General features: G+C 42.5%; 1 pseudogene; it reads left to right on the top strand.

The window, feature by feature from the left end:
• Positions 1-19,431, top strand: part of LOC134362668 (eukaryotic translation initiation factor 2-alpha kinase 3-like) — a 66,920-nt pseudogene that overhangs the window by 33,077 nt on the left and 14,412 nt on the right.

The following is a 19,431-nucleotide window of genomic DNA, read 5'->3' as shown; positions in this document are numbered from 1 at the left end:
CCTCAACCTGGACAAATCTCTCAAGGATCTCCTGAACCAAACTGAAGAAGAAATTTATAAATCTCGAAATAGAAAAATGGGTTAGGAGAATACTTTAGAACAAGGTGTTATTTGGCTCTCCCAATTTCAACAACAATGTAATAATACTATTATACATTGTTCGACTGGAGAATGGGAATGGTTTCACCTAGTATTGAAAATGATGGACAATTTTATCACCCACTTTTTTCTACAGAGATGATTTATATCAAGTAAAATAGACTTTAAACCAAAAACTATGAAAAGAGACAAAGAATGTCATCACATAGTGATAAAGGGATGTATCCAACAAGAGGATATAACAATTGTGAATATATACACACCAAACATCAGAGCACTCAGATGAATAAAGCAAAAATTATTAGCCTAAACAGAGAGATAGACCCCAATAGAGTAATAGTTGGGGACCTCAGCACCCCTCTTTCAAAACAAATCAACAGAGAAACATAGGATTGAAGTTACACTTTAGACCAATTGGACTTGGCAGACACCTATAGAACATGTCATCCAACAACTACAGAATATACATGCTGCTCGTGAGCATACGGAACATTCTGTAGGAAAGACTACATTAGGTCACAAATCATGTCTCAACAAATTTTCAAACATTGAAATCATTTCAAGTATCTTTTCAGACCACAACAGATTAAAACTAGAAATTAATAGCAAATGAAACTTTAGAAACTACTAGAATATGTAGAAATTAAATATGCTCTTCAATGGCCTATAAGTCAAAGAATAAATTAAACAGAAAATCAAAAACTTTCTTGAAACTAATGAAAATAAAGACACATCATACCAAAACCTATGAGATACCGCAAAAGCAGTACAAACAGGGAAGTTCATTGCAATAAATGTTTACGTCAAAAGAATAGAAAGACTTCAAATAATCAACCTAACATTACACCTCAAAGAACTAGGAAAACAAGTACAACCCAACCACAAAATTAGTAGATGGAAAAAAATAATTAAGATCCGAGAAGAACTAAATGAAATAGAGACCAAAAAAGATACAAAAGATCAGTGACTCAAAAAGTTGGTTTTTTGAGGAGATAAACAAAATAGATAACCATCAGCCCAACTAACTAAAAAAAGAAGAGACGAGACCTAAATAACAAAAATCAAATGAAAAAGGAGACATTACAACTGATACCACAGAAATACAAAGAAACATTAGAAACTGTTATGAACAACTATACGGAAACAAAGTTCAAATCCTGGAAAAAGGAATAAATTTCAGGACATATACCATCTACCAAGACTGAACCAAGAAGAAATAGAAAACCTGAACAGACCACTAACAAACAATGAGATTGAAGCAGTAATCAGCAGTTTTCCAACAAAGAAAAGCACAGGACCAGATGGCTTCACTGCTGAATTCTTCCACACCCTTAAAGAAGAATTAATACCAATCCTTTTCAAGGTATTCCAAAAAATTAAAATAGAGGCCATTCTCCCAAACTTGTTCTTTGAGGCCTGCATTATTGTGATACCAAAATCAGACAAAGACACAACAACAACAACAAAAAACTGTAGGTCAGTATTCTTGATGAATGTATATGCAAAAATCCTCAATAGAATACTGGCAAACAGAACACAACAGCACATCAAAAAGATTATATACCATGATCAAGTGGGATTCATCACAGGGGTGCTGGGATGGTTTGGCATATACAAATCAATAAATGGGATATACCACATCAACAAAATGAAAAACTAAAATCAAATGGTTATCTCAATAGATGCAGAAAAAGCATTTTACAAAATTCAACATCCCTTCATGATAAAGATTCTCAGCATATTAGGTATAAAAGGAAAGTATTCCAACACATTAAAAGCCATATTCAACAAATCCACTGCCAATATCATCCTGAATGGGGAAAAGACAAAAGTTTTTCCTTTAAGGAAAGGATGCCCACTCTCACCACTCCTATTTAACATAGTATTGGAAGTGTTAGCAAGAGCAATAGGCAAGAGAAAGAAATAAAGGGTATCCAAATTGGAAAAGACAAAGTCAAACTGTATGTCTGCAGATGACATGATCATATATACATAGGAAAACTGGAAGACTCTGCCAAAAAACTCTTAGAGCTGATAAACAAATTCAGTAAAGTTGCAGGATACAAAATCAATGTACAAAAATCAGTAGTGTTTTTATACTCCAATAACAAACTAGCAGAAAAAGAAATCAAGAAAGCAAGCCCATTTACAATAGTCACAAAAACAAAACAAAACAAAAAATCCTAAGAATAAATTTAGCCAAGGAGGTGAAAGATCTCTACAATGAGAACTACACATCATTGTTGAAAGAAATTAAAGAGGACACAAAAAGATGGAGAGACATTCCATACTCTTGGACTGGAAGAATTAACGTGAAAATGTGCATACCACCTAAAGTGATCTACAGATTCAATGTGGTGATGCCCATCAAAATACCAATGACATTCTTCACAGAAATACAAAAAAAAAAAAAAAAAAAAGTACTAACATTCATATGGAATGTCCCCGAATAGTCAAAGTAATCCTGAGGAAAAAAAAAATAATAATAAAGCCAGAGGCATAACACTACCTGACTTCAAATTATATTACAAAGTTATAGTAACCAAAACAGCCTAGTACTGGCATAAAAACAGGCACACAGACCAATGAAACAGAATAGAGAACCCAGAAGTCAATTCATGTACTTATACCCAACTGATCCTTGACCAAGGCACCAACAGCATACGTTGGAGAAAGGACAGCCTCTTCAGTTAATGGTGCTGGGAAAACTGGATATTCATGTGTGGAATAATGAAACTATACCTGTACCTCTCGCCATATACCAAAATCAACTCAAAATGGACTAAAGACTTAAACATAAAACCTGAAACTATAAAATTCGTAGGAGAAAACATAGGGGAGACACTTCAGGTTGTAGGATTGGGCAAAGACTTTATGAGTAAGACCCCAAAAGCACAGGTAACAAAAGAAAAAATAAACAGATAGAATAATATCAAACTAAAAAGCTTCTGCATAGCAAAGGAAACAATCAAGAGTGAGAAGGTAATCTACAGAATTGGAGAAAATATTTGCAAACTATACATCCAACAAGAGGCCAATATGCAGAATATACAAGGAACTCAAACAACATAAAAAAAATAATAATTCAATTAAAAAATGGACAAAGGAGCTGAACATATAACTTCTCAAAGAAAGACATACAAATGGCCAACAGCTGTATAAAAAAATGCTCAACATCACTAATCAAGGAAGTGCAAATCAAAACCACACTTAGATATCATCTCACTCCAGTTAGACTGGCTATTATCAAAAAGACAGAGAATAACAAATGTTGGTGAGGATGCGAGGAAAGGGGGACCCTCCTACACTGCTGGTGGGTAAATTAGTTCAGCCCCTGCAGAAAACAGTATGGAGGTTTCTCAAACAACTACAGATAGTGCTGGTGCACTTCCCAGCAATCCCACTAACTGGGTATATACCCAAAAGAATGGAAGTCATTATCTTGAAGGGATATGTGCACTCCGGTGTTTAGCGCAACTCTATTTTCAACAGCCAAGATATGGAACCAACCTAAATGTCCATCGATGGATGACTTGGTAAGGAAAATGTGGTTTATATACACAATGGAATACCACTCATCCATAAGAAAGAATGAAATTCTGCCATTTGCAGCAACATGGATGAGTCTGGAGAAAAGTCTGTTAAGTGAAATAAGCCAGACACAGAAAGAGGAATTACTCATGTCCTCACTCATAAGTGGGAGCTAAAAAATAAATAAGAAAGGAAGAAAGGAGGGAAAGAAGGAAGGGAGGGAGGAAGAAAGGAAGGAAGACAACAGTCTCTACATGAGGCTGAACTTTGAGAAGGAGAGAACAGAACTGTGGTCACTAGAGGCGGGAAAGGGGTAGTGGGAGGGGTTGGTGAGAAACTGGTAAATGAGTATGTTTTGTGATGAAGTATGTGCTAATTATCCTGATTTGATCTCACATATTGTACACAGGTATTGGTATTCAACATTGTACCCTACAAATATGTGTAATTATGTTTCAATTAAAGAAATAATACAACACATTAAAATTATTAGTAATAGTCCATTTAGTATATGTGCCATGTTTTGTTTAACCATTTCTTATTGTTAAGCAATTTGGTTTCTAATCTGTTGCAATTAAAAATAAAACACACTTTGTAGTCTCACTCTTCTATGTAAGTTTTCAACCACATTTGTTCCCTCGGGCTGGATTCCTAGAAGTAGAATTTCTGGCTCAGAACAGTGTGTTGCTTACAGTGATGGGCTTTCAGCAATACACCTTCCTTTCTATCTATGTAGAAGGCACTTGTTGATTCTTGATTAAATATGCACTAATTGTTGTGCTTTCCTCATATCTGGTAGTTACACTTTTTTCAACAGAAAAGGACTAGAAATTTGATGGCTTGAGTTCTGTGAGACTAATTCTTTTATTTTGGTAAACAACCTTTGAGTAGTTTGAATATTCATATGTGCCAGGCACCACACAGGCTATACTATAAAATCAAGCTTCATAGCTTCTTATGAAGAAGGAATAGAGGTAGCCAAAAGGCAGTCAAGGAAGTCAAGCTTTATGGAGGTCGCGACACTTGCCCTGGGTGTTGGAGAGTAGCCTTTCTCTCAGGAGACAGACATGTAATGGAGGGACGGCCACGCACACAAAATGGCCTGAGCAAAGGCTCTCAGCAAACACTGGGAGGTGGTGCAGAGAATAGTGAGTGTTCTGGAATGGGTGGAGCAATGGGTAAGAATAGGGGAGTATGGAAGAGAGGATAGAAAAGACAGGCTGCAGCGCCTTAAGTGCCAAGCAAAGGAGTTTAGATTTTATTCCGTAGACAGTTGGGTCTTTGAGTACAAAAGTGACGTGATCAAAGTAGAGGTGACTCTGGTAGCGGTGTGTAGACGGCGGGAGGAAAGGACAGGAGACAGGGATGTGTGTGAGGAGATGTTTTTGCAGCAGTTCCGATCTAAGAGAAGGAAAGGGCATAAGGAACTGAAAAGGAGGGGCTGACAGGACTTGTGGGGTAACTGAATGTGGGGACCTAGAAGTTAGAGAATTGAAAATGCACCAGGATTCTTGATCTGGGAGAATGGGGAACTTTAGCAAAAACAGCAGAGCACAGAGAGAAAGATTGGAGTAGCTGACATGCTCCTGGGAAGGGAAGAGGGTAGAATTTGTGTGTATGTATGTTGTTTAAGGTGATGGTGGCATCCCTAGAAATGTGGAATAAGATCCATCAGAAAAGCTGTCAAAGCTGATGATAAAGTCCAGATGCTTTTCTAGTTAAACTTCATTATCTGTGATGGTTAATTGAGGCTTCTACAAACTATATGCTCATGCGAGCGTCTTGGGCTGTGATTTGCACCCTGCTGGGGAGGTCTTTCTCAACCCTCCTGAGCCGGGAGACGAAGCGCCCTTTTCTGAAGACCTCACTCACATCTATTCTCCTCCTATCGCCTAACAGATATTAAGCAATAATCCTTAAGAGTCTGTTGTGATTCATTTTTAGTCAAAGAAAGATTTTATTTCCATAAGGCAATAGATGTGCTTGGAGCATTTATTTCCAGAAGGAAAGAAAAATATTAAAATGCATGTATTTTTTTAAAATACAGGACTTATGTGGCTTTTTAGCATTATATCCCAGGGTAACTCATCTGTTTCTAGTTTTAGATTCAAGGGAGAATTCTGTTTTATTATTTTTCTATTTTGATATGAACAGCTTTTATCATCTTATTTTCTCAACTTCAGGGAATTGGCCCGAGAAAAGGTAGTGCGAGAAGTTAAAGCCTTAGCCAAGCTCAGACGTCCAGGGACTGTTAGATATTTCAATGCCTGGCGGGAAGCACCACCAGAGAAGTGGCAAGAAAAGGTGGATGAAAGTTGGCTCAAAGATGAAAGGTAACTTTGTTAGACATAGACTTAAAATCTGATACTATTTTTAGACTAGGTTTTTGCTTATGTGAGCAACATATCATTCCTATAACCTTAGGAATTTTTTAAAAAAGAAAAATATCAGAAGAGTTCTGTTCTATGTCATGTTTTGGAAAGCTCTCTAGGCACTTGTTAAGTGAAATTTTGATTTAGTTGAGACTAAATTAGTCTTAACTTGGTTTAGTGGAGACTATCACTTTTTAAAAATTACTAGTCGATAGGGCTGTGTGAGTTGTCAGCTGAGGGATGTGCAGCAGCTTTTCTCTGTATGAGGTGTCGTCTGCTTCTATTTATCTCCGTCCTTTAAAAAATTTTTTTATTTAGTTTCTCTCTTGAAGTTAACAATTTATAAGGTCTTTTAAAGTTGTTTAAACTATTTGCAGTTCAAAATACATCAAGTTAGGTAGCCTGAAGACATTTCCCATATTAGCTAGGGTGTGCCATAGGAAGGGAGGCCCTTCAAACACTGCTAAAGGAGGACAAAGAGGAAGCACGTGCTGAGATGCCACCAGACAGCTGGACTGCAGCTCCTGCCGACAGGTACCTCTGCAGCCTCAGATCCACCAGACAACTGGACTACAGCTCCTGCCGACAGGTACCTCTGCAGCGTCAGATCCACCAGACAACTGGACTACAGCTCCTGCCGACAGGTACCTCTGCAGCGTCAGATCCACCAGACAGCTGGACTACAGCTCCTGCCGACAGGTACCTCTGCAGCGTCAGATCCACCAGACAGCTGGACTACAGCTCCTGCCGACAGGTACCTCTGCAGCGTCAGATCCACCAGACAGCTGGACTGCAGCTCCTGCCGACAGGTACCTCTGCAGCGTCAGATCCACCAGACAGCTGGACTGCAGCTCCTGCTGACAGGTACCTCTGCAGCGTCAGATCCACCAGACAACTGGACTACAGCTCCTGCCGACAGGTACCTCTGCAGCGTCAGATCCACGAGACAGCTGGACTACAGCTCCTGCCGACAGGTACCTCTGCAGCGTCAGATCCACCAGACAGCTGGACTGCAGCTCCTGCCGACAGGTACCTCTGCAGCGTCAGATCCACCAGACAACTGGACTACAGCTCCTGCCGACAGGTACCTCTGCAGCGTCAGATCCACCAGACAGCTGGACTGCAGCTCCTGCCGACAGGTACCTCTGCAGTCTCAGATCCACCAGACAGCTGGACTACAGCTCCTGCCGACAGGTACCTCTGCAGCGTCAGATCCACCAGACAGCTGGACTGCAGCTCCTGCTGACAGGTACCTCTGCAGCGTCAGATCCACCAGACAACTGGACTACAGCTCCTGCCGACAGGTACCTCTGCAGCGTCAGATCCACCAGACAACTGGACTACAGCTCCTGCCGACAGGTACCTCTGCAGCGTCAGATCCACCAGACAACTGGACTGCAGCTCCTGCCGACAGGTACCTCTGCAGCCTCAGATCCACCAGACAACTGGACAGCAGCTCCTGCCGACAGGTACCTCTGCAGCGTCAGATCCACCAGACAACTGGACTGCAGCTCCTGCCGACAGGTACCTCTGCAGCGTCAGATCCACCAGACAACTGGACTGCAGCTCCTGCCGACAGGTACCTCTGCAGCGTCAGATCCACCAGACAACTGGACTGCAGCTCCTGCCGACAGGTACCTCTGCAGCGTCAGATCCAGAGAGGTACCTTGTTACCATGGCCCCTGTTATAACTCAGCCAGTAGCCAAACCACGGAAAGACCACGTGAAGTGGTTCTTTGTCTCAAGCCCTGTGAGCTGCTGCCCTCACTTGGACAGGGCCTTCAGAATCACGCCTCCGAGGAATCCTGTCCTTGGTGTTCCTTCTGTACTTTGTGTTTTGCACAAAAGGCCTTGTGCACAAAAGGCCTTGGTTATGCTGGCATGGCAGAACCAAATAACTGTTTCAAGTATAAAATTAAGCTTTCAAATTAGGTTTTTTAGAAGGAATGGATGGAATGTGATTTTTTTTGTCTAACATAACACGTTTTCATTTAGTCTGTATGTTGTTTTGTTGGTTGTCATTTGGTAACTGCTGTTATTATAATTGAAGCTTTTTAAACAAAGGGTGCAGTTCATATAATTTAATCAATATTTACTTACCCTTATCCCTTTGTATTTCTCCCACTTTTAGCACAGACTGGCCACTTAGCTCTCCAAGCCCAGTGAATGCACCATCAGTTAAAATATGCAGAATGGATCTTTCTCTATAAAAGCGCATATTGAAAGCACAGCTCCTTCCCCACAAAGAGACAGGTCTTTTTCAGTAGGGATTTTCTGTAGCAGACAAGTTCATCTGAGAGCCAGTTGTCTCCGCTGGAATTGTCAGGAGTGGGTCCGTGGATGCAGCACACCGCGACCAGGACAGTTGCCTTACAGACTGCGATGTGGACGACGGCTCTGTGGACGGCAGTGAGGAGGAGCACTGCTTTGAATTTTGTCCCGCTGAAGCTTCTCCTTATGTAAGGTCCAGGGAGGGGACCTCCTCTTCTACAGTACTTGAAGATTCTGGCTGTGATCATGCACTCAGTGAAGAAGAGCCCCAAACTAAGCGACTGCATGTTGGCAACCATTTCGCTAATAAAATAACTGCTTTCAAGCACTCCAGTGGCAAATCTTCTTCTTCTTTTTTTTTTTTTTTTTTGTCTTTTTCGTGACCGGCACTCAGCCAGTGAGCGCACTGGCCATTCCCATATAGGATCCGAACCCGTGGCGAGAGCGTCGCCGCACTCCCAGCTCCGCACTCTCCCGAGTGCACCACGGGCTCGGCCCAGCAAGTCTTCTTCTGAAGCTACTTTGTTTCTCCTCCCAGACCGACCACGTTAAGTTTAGATCTCACTAAAAACACTGCAGAGCAACTGCAGCCCAGTTCTCCAAAGCTGCATCTTTCCATTCAGATGCGGCTATGCGGAAAGGACAACCTCAAAGACCGGATGAGCAGTCGGTGCACCACAGAGGACAGAGAGGAGCACAGGTCTGCACATCTTCCTGCAGATGGCAGAGGCCATGGAGCTTCTGCACAGCAAGGGACACACGCACAGGGACCTCCAGGTCTGTATTTGTGCAAACCACACAGGGTTGCAATCTGCTGTTTTGTGATTCAGAGTTGTCCTTACTTGTACTTGTCGGTTTCTAACTGACGGACTGACCCTTAAGAGCAGAAGGACAGTAAAGGCATCAGGGAGCAGAGGTCTGAGAAAGTAGCCCGAAGGGGTCCGCTGCGAGAATAAGAAGCCTCATGTTTGAAAACTTCAGGCCAATCCTTCATGCTACCCTGTGATGTGTTTATGTTCATTTTGCTGTTAAAGGTATTCCCAATGGTTCTGATGGGGAAAAAAGAAAGAGAGGGAGGGAGGGAGGGAGCGAGGGAGGGAGGGAGGGAGGGAGGGAGGGAGGGAGGGAGGGAGGGAGGGAGGGAGGGAGGGAGGGAGGAAGGAAGGAAGGAAGGAAGGAAGGAAGGAAGGAAGGAAGGAAGGAAGGAAGGAAGGAAGGAAGGAAGGAAGGAAGGAAGGAAGGAAGGAAGGAAGGAAGGAAGAGAAAGAAGAGGAATCAGACGTCCACCATGAGCAGGTCTGCCCTGCTTTTTCTCTGGCTCTTAGTAACCCCGACGCAAGCCCCTGGGCCCTGACGTAGCTCGCTGAAAGGGCCCCACGTGGGAGCAGAGACACGGGCTCCCTCACTAGTCAGCTCTGAATGGCAACAAATCTCTGCACTTTTGCTTCCGTTTGTGAATCGTGTGGGCTTTGGGGAAGGGGTAAGAAGCTAGATGGAGAAAGTTAGCAAATGGTAACCCGGTGACGAGTTGGAGCTCTAAAACCTTGGACTCTATTTTCAATATACACAATATTGAATATTGTAGCAATACAATATGCTAAATTACATAAGACTGTTACTAAAATCTGGGGTATTTTCTTAGTATTTGTTTCTGAAATAAGTGTGTGTAACTTTTATTTATCTAATTGCTGCCACGTTTCAAATACTCATAGCATTCACCAGTACATGTGTAGTGAATGTATAAATATTTTTCTGATGAAAGTAGCTTAAATTCTTGGCAGATTTGGATCCATTTTAAGTATTTTCAGTTTTACTTCATGTAACCACAAACTTTTGTTTCAAGCACCCAACTTGCAATTTGGACAAGCTATTTTCTTCTAAAATTAGCAGTAGGTTTTGAAATCTACTGATTGAGTGTATTTTAACAGTTTGGTGATAACAGGACTAAGAATTGGAAATAATTTCTATTTTCCAATATAATTGTTATTTAGTAATATATAATCGCTAAGCTTCAGTGATTTTTGACATGGGCCCAAACTGATTGCTAATTGTTCTGCACAGCAATTAGGAACGAAATGTTCAAGGATGAATTGTTTTGGGTCCAATGGAGAAGACAGCTTACAGGAGACTAGACACCCTAACCTGAGAGAATGCTAGCTGCGTAGGTCTGAATATGGTGACGTTTATCAGTTAGTAGTAAACAGCTGGCTGATATGTGCATATCATATCACACTTCTCTCTCTCCTTCCTTCCTTCCTTCCTTCCCTCCCTCCTTCCTTCCTTCCTTCCTTCCTTCCTTCCTCCCTCCCTCCCTCCCACACTCCCTCCTTCCCTCCCTCCCTTCTTATGCTTAACACTTGCTAGACACAGAAATCCAAGTTGAAAGACAGTATAATTATGTTTTCACTATAAATGAATATTCTTCTGCAGATTTTATAATGTAAATGAGATGTTGGTGAATATCTGTGCAATGCTACCATATTGTCTTAAGATTTTTCTCTATTTGTCTATGCACCAGAAAAATTCCAAGAAGAAAGTTAATTTCCCCTTTAGTTTTTCTAGAAATTAAAAAAAATTATTCCTAAAGATAATTTCTTATTAAGTGTACCCCCAAAATCCCAAGATTATTATTCCCAGTTGAAAAAGCTGTAATTTTTCCTACATTCTGACCCAAGTCTTGGAGCTATTAAGCCTTCTAGGCCCGGTCCCCCATTTGTATTTGGGTCACAGTTTTTGTCATCAGCACTCTCTGGCTCCTGCCTCTCCAGACTGACTTCTCATCTTTTATTGCCTCCGCTCTGAGCTTGTTTCAGTTCTTTGAATACAGTGTTCTCTCATAGCCTGGTCTTTCTCCTTCATCATTCTCATGACACCTGCATTATTTATCCTCTGGTGTCCATGGGGACACAACTATGTCTGTTTTGTTCACCTGTTATAGCCTCAGCACGACACCTGGCATGTTCTTGATGCTCAGCTCAGAGTATTTTATTCTGAATATCTTTTTGCTGGCATCCAAAAGCATTGATATGATTTGATCAGAAAAGGAAATCCTTTTGCCCATGTGACTTGACTTAATAGTTTAAGCTGTGACTTAACTATTGAGGAATAAGGTAAAACTTTAGCTGCCATCAAGTGATTTGACGTGGAAAGAAACCTGGTTTCTTTCCTCCCCATTTCTTTTCTCTTTTTCTTTCTTTCTTTTCTTTCTTTCTTTTTTTTTTTTGGATGCCCAAGGCAGATTTATTCAAGGCATTTAAGTATAAAACATAAGGAAATTACCAAAATACAAGACTAGTCTTCTATAAGTCATTATATCAAAAATTTATTTATTTATTTACTTATTTTATTTTATTAATATACAATGTGGTTTATTTATTTTATTTTCTTCATATACAATGTGGTTGATTTTTGTGTCCCTTTTCGGAGTCCTCCCTCCCCCTCCCTCTCACCCTTCCCACCATGAACCTCATATCTGTTCACTTGTCTTAACAAGTTCAAGGAATTGTAACTGTTATGTCTTCTTCCCCACCCCTGTTTATTTGTGTATTTACTTATTTATTTTTAGCTTCCACAAATAAGTGAGAACATGTGATATTTCTCTTTCTGTGCCTGACTTGTTTCACTTAACATAATTCTCTCTAAGTCCATCCATGTTGTTGCAAATGGTAGTATTTCATCCTTTTTTATAGCAGAGTAGTATTCCATTGTGTAGATATACCACATTTTCCACATCCACTCATCTGATGATGGACATCTGAGCTGGTTCCAACTCTCAGCTATTGTAAGTATTGCTGCAGTGAACACTGGAGAGCAGGTATACCTTCGACTTGATGATTTCCATCCTCTGGGTATATTCCCAGCAGTGGGACAGCTGGGTCATATGGTAGATCTATCTGCAATTGTTTGAGGAATCGCCAAACCATTTTCCTTAAAGGCTGCACCATTTTGCAGTCCCACCAACAGTGTATGAGAGTTCCTTTTCCTCTGCAACCTCGCCAGCATTTATCATTCAGAGTCTTTTGGATTTTAGCCATCCTAACTGGGGTGAGATGGTATCTCAGTGTGGTTTTGATTTGAGTTTCCTGGATGCTGAGTGAGGATGAGCATTTTTTCATGTGTCCATTGGCCATTTGTATATCTTCCTTTGAGAAATGCCTATTTAGCTCCTTTGCCCATTTTTTAATTGGGTTACTTGTTTTTTTGCTGTAAAGTTCTTTGAGTTCCATGTATATTCTGGATATTAATCCTTTTTCAGATGTATATTTTGCAGATATTTCCCCCCACGCTGTTGGTTGTCTTTTAACTCTGTTAATTGTTTCTTTGGCTGTGCCGAAGCTTTTTAGTTTGATATAATCCCATTTATTGATTATTTCTTTGGTTGCCCATGGTTTGGGGGCCATATTCACGAAGTCTCTGCCCAATCCTACTTCCTGGAGTATTTCCCCTATGTTTTCTTTAAGGAGTTTTATTGTTTCAGGGTGTATATTTAATTCTTTAATCCATTTTGGTTGATTTCGGTATATGGTGAGAAGTATGGGTCTAGTTTCATTTTCCAGCACCATTTGCTGAAGAGGCAGTCTCATCCCCAGTGTGTAGACTGGATGCCTTTGTCAAAGATCAGATGGCTGTAGGGGTATGGGTTGATTTCTGGATTCTCTATTCTATTCCATTGATCTGTGTGTCTGTTTCTATGGCAGTACCATACTGTTTTGGTTATTATAGCTTTGTAGTATGGTTTAAGGTCTGGTAGTGCTATGATTCAAACTTTATTATTTTTTTTTGCTCAGAATTGCTTTGGCTATTAGTGGTCTTTTGTTGTTCCAAATAAATGTTAGGATATTTTTTTCCAATTCAGAGAAAAATGTCATTGGAATTTTGATGGGGATTGCATTGAATTCTCCCCATTTCTTTCCTTTTCCTTCTTTTTCTTTCTTTCTTTCTCTTTCTCTTTCTTTCTCTCTCTTCATATCTCTCTCTTTCTTTCTCTCTCTTTCTCTCCTTCCTTCCTTCCCTTCGTCCATCCCCCCCCCACCCTCCTCCCTGTAGTTTTATTGGTCTGATTTCTTCACAGGTTGCCTCCTCACAGAACCAAAGGGCCAGCTAATGGTGAGGGAACACCTTCCAGAATCAGGGATATGCAGGGTTCTGCCAGCCCAAACTTATTTTCTGCCCTTGCTCTTGGGAGGGAAGGTGGGAGGAGAGGAAGAGAGGATGCTCTCTGGGGGATGGGCATGGGGACAGCTATAGGGGATTTCAGTGTGGGGCCCAGGGGCTGTTCTTCATAGTAGGAGGTAGAAGGGATCACATAAGTTCTTTGTTACAGACCTATAGAAATGAGAGAATTATATATTACTCTAACTCGAGGTTTCTTTTTTCCTTCTTTTTCATTTTACAAAACTGCAGCAGGACAGAAAAATGCAGGAGGCAGACAAGCCAGGCACCAGGGTCCAGACCAGAAGGGATCAAGGCGTGGCTGCCTGAGCAGTGTTGCTGCAGGCCAGCCTGGGCTCTCTCCAGGCGTCTTGGGAGAACTGCAACGAGCCCTAGAGGGATCAGACAAAAGGAGAGTGGGTGGGAAGACGGCTGTCCCTGATCAGCAGCAGCACCATCCCTCTGATGGCCGTCCTGGGTAGTCAGCTAGCATAGAAGCATTCATGTCTCCCACATTTGGAGACTGGTCTCCAAAACACATGCCCACAGGGCTCAGACAGAAGGGAGGAGGAGGAAAGGGCTGGCACAAAAGGGCTGTGGGGTCTACTGGGGCCCCTCCCTGCAACCATGGGGGAAGTGGTAGGCAGGGGCAATCAGGACTCTGCCCTGCTTTTCAGCCAGTCAGCTTCTTCAGGAAGGCCTCCAGCTGGTCCTCGTCCTTGGTGCCCACAGACTTGTCCACCGCAGCCCTGTTCTCGATGCCAGCACAGTAAACACAGCTGACACCTCCTGAGTGGAGGGGCCATGGGAGGCCAAGTCACTCGGAAATGAACTTCCTCAACTGCCATGCCCCAGCCTTTGCGGAAAAGGCTGGAGGCTTATCCAGGGCGGCCACCAGCCAAAGCCACGGAGAGGGGCACGGAGGGAGCATGACCTTCCCGCGGTGCAAGGTGCTGCGGGGCCTGTGGCCCGCCCGCTGCAGAAGCTGCTTCCACTGTGGACTCCCAGCACCTCCGCCCCATTTCTTCCTTCTGTTTTCAGCAGGCTCCCCCCTCACAGTCTCGGGATGGCTGTCAGGGATTCTCAGGGCTGCATGGCTTTTTTAAAAAGCCTTTTGGAGTTGGTGGGATAGAGGATGGGGAGAAAAATATCTCTCTCTCACAGTATTGTTCAGAAGTCCTGGGTTTCATTCTACTTGATAAACCGAAGACCCTTGCACATCCCTGCACCAGTCTCCTGGACAGAGAATGGGGCAGGTAGATGGGTTTGGCAGCTTGTGGGACAGGATAACTTCCACGCAAACACGGGGTGCTAACCGTCAGGAAGAAGGAATTTCCCAGTGCAAGTCAGGATGTTCTGGTAGAAGCTCGGGGCAGGTGCCGGAGAGCTAGAAAGCGGCCTGTTAGAGGATTCAGTAAGGACCCACGCCACCAGAAGACGGGAGTGGGAGCAAAGAGGAAGTTTAAGGCGGCACGTCTGTGGTTGTCTCTGGTACAGGTTGTTTGTGGGAGAGCTGCGGGTTTTTAGTTCTACACAATAACCTCATTGCTTCAAAGTCAGAATTGTACAATGGTACTTTGGAGTTTGGGAACACAATGCTGTTTTCTGGTAGTATTTGAAGCATGATGAAATTCAATTTTATGAGCTAAATGGCTTCCTTTCTTCTTATTTCAAGGGCTATGAATGGTGGTCATGTACCTGCAGTCGACTCTGGAGGAAAGATGATGGATTGTACGCATGGCACTGTGAGTTTGAGGAGTCCATGAGACACTTGGTGAGATGCATCCTATGAACAGTTTCATATGAACGTTTAGAACAAGGACGGAGGTCTGGGAGTAGATACAGCCTTGAGAGCATATGAGTTTTAGAAGAGACCGCATGGGGTGGGTAGCAGTTAAGAGCTCTTATTCCCCTGGACAGGCATCTGCCCCTCAGAAACTAACCAAAAGGTCACTCTGTTTCATTCATTCCTCACATATCGATTAGCTACCGTAGAGCAAGAACTGTCCTGAATGCTGGGTGTGTGGCAGTGAATCAAAATGTCCTTTTTTCACAGAGCCAAATGCCAGGATTTGAATCTGCTCCACCACTTGCTAGCTGGGTAATCTTGGGCTACTTGTTTAACTTCTCTGGGCCTCAGTTTCTTTTTATTTTTATTTTTTTTATTTTTTTATGTTTCCCTGTATTTTATTGTAGTTACACATTGTGATTGAAAAGCATATCAACAAAATATTATAAAAAATATATAATAGTTTATGCTTTTAGGAATTCCTATTTCTCATTCATGAATCCCAATGATTAGTATTGGTTGAGAATTTGTGAACACTTTGGAAGGACTGTCATTTAATGTGGGGACTCTTTGTAATTGGACAGAAGCAAATGTTCTCAAGCAGAGCCAGGGTGTGGTGAGTTGTCACAGGAAGAGGGGTCAAAGCCATGATAATAGAAGGAGTTGATGCTGGTCTTTACATGGATTAGGCTGGGAGGTCGTCTGAAGAAAACCTACTTTTGTGCTGACAAGTTATGTTTTCCTTCAGGTACTTTAGGGGAAATCTACTCCCAGTGTTGCAGGTAAGGCAGATGGAGGAGAGGAAGCAGCACTGGGCAGAGGCGCTGTCTGTGCTCCTGCCCTGGGTGACCCAGGAGCCAGGGCCTGTGCCTCCTTCTGCATAGGCAGCAGGTGGGAGAACTAGTGAAGAAGACTCCCAGGGTTTGTGCAACACAATAAGGAGCTGGATAAAAGAGCTTTGTCTTCAGAGAGGAGTAGAGTGTCCTGAGAAGGGGGATGCTGGGTTGTGAGGGCTTAGAGGAGAATGTGCTACAGGGACAATCTCAACTCCTCTGGGAATCTTGGCAGTCAGGCCATGTATTGGCCTCGCGGGGCTCAAGGGAGTGAGCTGCACCAGGCTGTCCCATTGTAGATTATGTGGCAAACCCAAGCCCCACCCCAGTCTGGAAATCAGAATCCAAGCATTTGATGGGGAGGGGTACCTGCCCTTGGGTTACAATTTTATTTACCATTTGGCTCAGATGCTAAGATCAAATTCTTGGTGAAAATAAAGCATCTCTTTTCAGAGGCATGGGAAATGCCTTTCGGGAGACCCCTCCCTCAAACCTCTGTGCCCTTTGCAGATTCCTAGAAAAGTGGAAAGACAGAAATGCTTCAACACCAAGAAGATATAATGCTATTACCATCAGGGAATGGAGGAATTTGCTTCAGAGTGAGACAATAGCCAGCCTGTTCACACAGCCAGGTGGAGTTAGGTGAAATCTGGCTTTGATCACTAACCCAAACATCTCATAAAGACCCGACCATTTCATGTGAACCTGAAATTTCAGTTGTTACGATAGAGACCTGGCTCTCAATAAGACCGTGTGATGTAGAGCTGAGAGCCCAGTCTTTGAAGTCAGACAACACCAAGAAGGTAGACAGAAGTGATGGGTCAATGGTCATCAGAGCAGGTTCTGCTTCCTGGTCTGCACCAAATGCCTGGTAGCCTTTATGTTTAAATGAAGGATGGGTTTTCAGGTTTAATACCTTGCTTTGATTTACTCTAAATCAATGGGTCATATTGCTATGGTCACAACATCGTAGACCAAAGAATTACCTCTTGTTGGAGACACATTTTTAACATTAAAGAAGTTGATAACCTATAAGAAGTAGGTAAGATTTCAATGGCTTCCAGTGTCAGCTTGTCTGGAAAGCCCAACCAGTAACAAGCTGTGACCTGAACCACTTCCACCTAATACTTATCCCAGGACCTGCTGAGTCTCTCTCCCCCTGTGCCTCTCTTCTCTCCCGAATGTCTTTCCCCACCCTCTCCCTCTTTCTCCATTCCCCTCATCAACCTTTTCTTCTCATTCATGCCATGTTTTCTCTCCCCCACCCCATCTTTCTTCCTTCCCATTATTCATTCTTTTACTCGGCCTTGGCTCAAATGGTCTTAGTTTTCAGAATGTCTATAGCCTCTGTCCTGCATCCTCTCGCTTGACCAGGAATAGTCAAATGCTAGCAGGAATTGAGAGCTGCAGGTCCTCGCTTTCCCACTAGATCAACCCTTTATGCAGAGCACAGGAGAAACAGTTCACTAGCAGTTTGAAGGAAAGGAAATGCACACTGCAGGAAGTGGCAGGGCTGGCCCTAGGCATGACAGGAAGTGAGTTATGCTCGCCTGCAACTTCACCTATCCAATTACCTGTAAATGAGGTCCTCTGCCTTCTCCATGGCATGGTCAGTCCTTGCTGGTCTGAGCCCCATCCTGTCCACTGGTGTCCAAGAGTCCCATGTCCTTTTGCTGTTTCTGACATTCCCAGTGCCTTCTGGCTACACAGTGATGGGTCTTCCATCCTTCATACCCAGAGAGCCTCAAAGATGACCTAGCCTCCATCCCACTTCTCCAAAACTTTGTCCATGCTCTCAGTGAGTTCAGTTAGCTAATCTGTTAGATCGGGGTGAACCTCTTAGAAGCAGAACTCAGGATTTCTGATCTCAATTCACCTGCCTTTTGAGGCATGGTAGCAGCCCTGAGGGGATGTGTGGAATTAGAAAACATCTCTGCTCGAAAGGGTCTGCCCTCGGCCAACCTGGCTTTCACATCCACGCACTAGACATTTATTCGTGTTTATAAATTTTTTTTTTTTTAAATTTATTTATTTGTTTTTTTAAATTTTATTTTGTCGATATACATTGCGGCTGATTATTGTTGCCCATCACCAAAACCTCCCTTCCTCCTCCCTCCCCCCCGCCCCACACCGATGTCCCCTCTGTTTGCTTGTCGTGTCAACTTCAAGTAATTGTGGTTTTTATATCTTCTTCCAGCCCCTGGTTTTTTTTTTTGTGTGTGTGTGTGTGTGTGTGAATTTATATATTAATTTTTAGCTCCCTCCAATAAGTGAGAACATGTGGTATTTCTCTTTCTGTGCCTGACTTGTTTCACTTAATATAATTCTCTCAAGGTCCATCCATGTTGTTGCAAATGGCAGTATTTCATTTGTTTTTATAGCTGAGTAGTATTCCATTGTGTAGATGTACCACATTTTCCGTATCCACTCATCTGATGATGGACATTTGGGCTGGTTCCAACTCTTGGCTATTGTAAAGAGTGCTGCGATGAACATTGGGGAACAGGTATACCTTCGACTTGATGATTTCCATTCCTCTGGGTATATTCCCAACAGTGGGATAGCTGGGTCGTATGGTAGATCTATCTGCAATTGTTTGAGGAACCTCCATACCATTTTCCATAGAGGCTGCACCATTTTGCAGTCCAACCAACAAAGTATGAGAGTTCCTTTTTCTCTGCAACGTCGCCAGCATTTATCGTTCAGAGTCTTTTGGATTTTAGCCATCCTAACTGGGGTTAGATGGTATCTCAATGTGGTTTTGATTTGCTTTTCCTGGATGCTGAGTGATGTTGAGCATTTTTTCATATGTCTGTTGGCCATTTGTATATCTTCCTTAGAGAAATGCCTACTTAGCTCTTTTGTCCATTTTTTAATTGGGTTGCTTGTTTTTTTCTTGTAAAGTTGTTTGAGTTCCTTACATATTCTGGATATTAATCCTTTGTCAGATGTATATTTTGCAAATATTTTCTCCCACTCTGTTGGTTGTCTTTTAACTCTGTTAATTGTTTCTTTTGCTGTGCAGAAGCTTTTTAGTTTGATATAATCCCATTTGTTTATTTTTCCTTTGGTTGCCCTTGCTTTTGGGGTCGTATTCATGAAGTCTGAGTCCAGTCCTATTTCCTGAAGTGTTTCTCCTATGTTTTCTTTAAGAAGTTTTATTGTTTCAGGGTGTATATTTAATTCTTTAATCCATTTTGAGTTGATTTTAGTATATGGTGAGAGGTATGGATCTAGTTTCATTCTCCTGCATATGGATATCCAGTTATCCCAGCACCATTTGCTGAAGAGGCAGTCCCTTCCCCAGTGAATAGGCTTGGTGCCTTTGTCAAAGATCAGATGGCAGTAAGTGTGTGGGTTGATTTCGGGATTCTCTATTCTATTC

Source organism: Cynocephalus volans, chromosome 14 (assembly GCF_027409185.1).
Source record: "Cynocephalus volans isolate mCynVol1 chromosome 14, mCynVol1.pri, whole genome shotgun sequence".
NCBI classification, from domain to species: Eukaryota; Metazoa; Chordata; class Mammalia; order Dermoptera; family Cynocephalidae; genus Cynocephalus; species Cynocephalus volans.
Note: the sequence above shows the minus strand (reverse complement) of the source record. Positions and strands in the feature narration are given on the sequence as shown.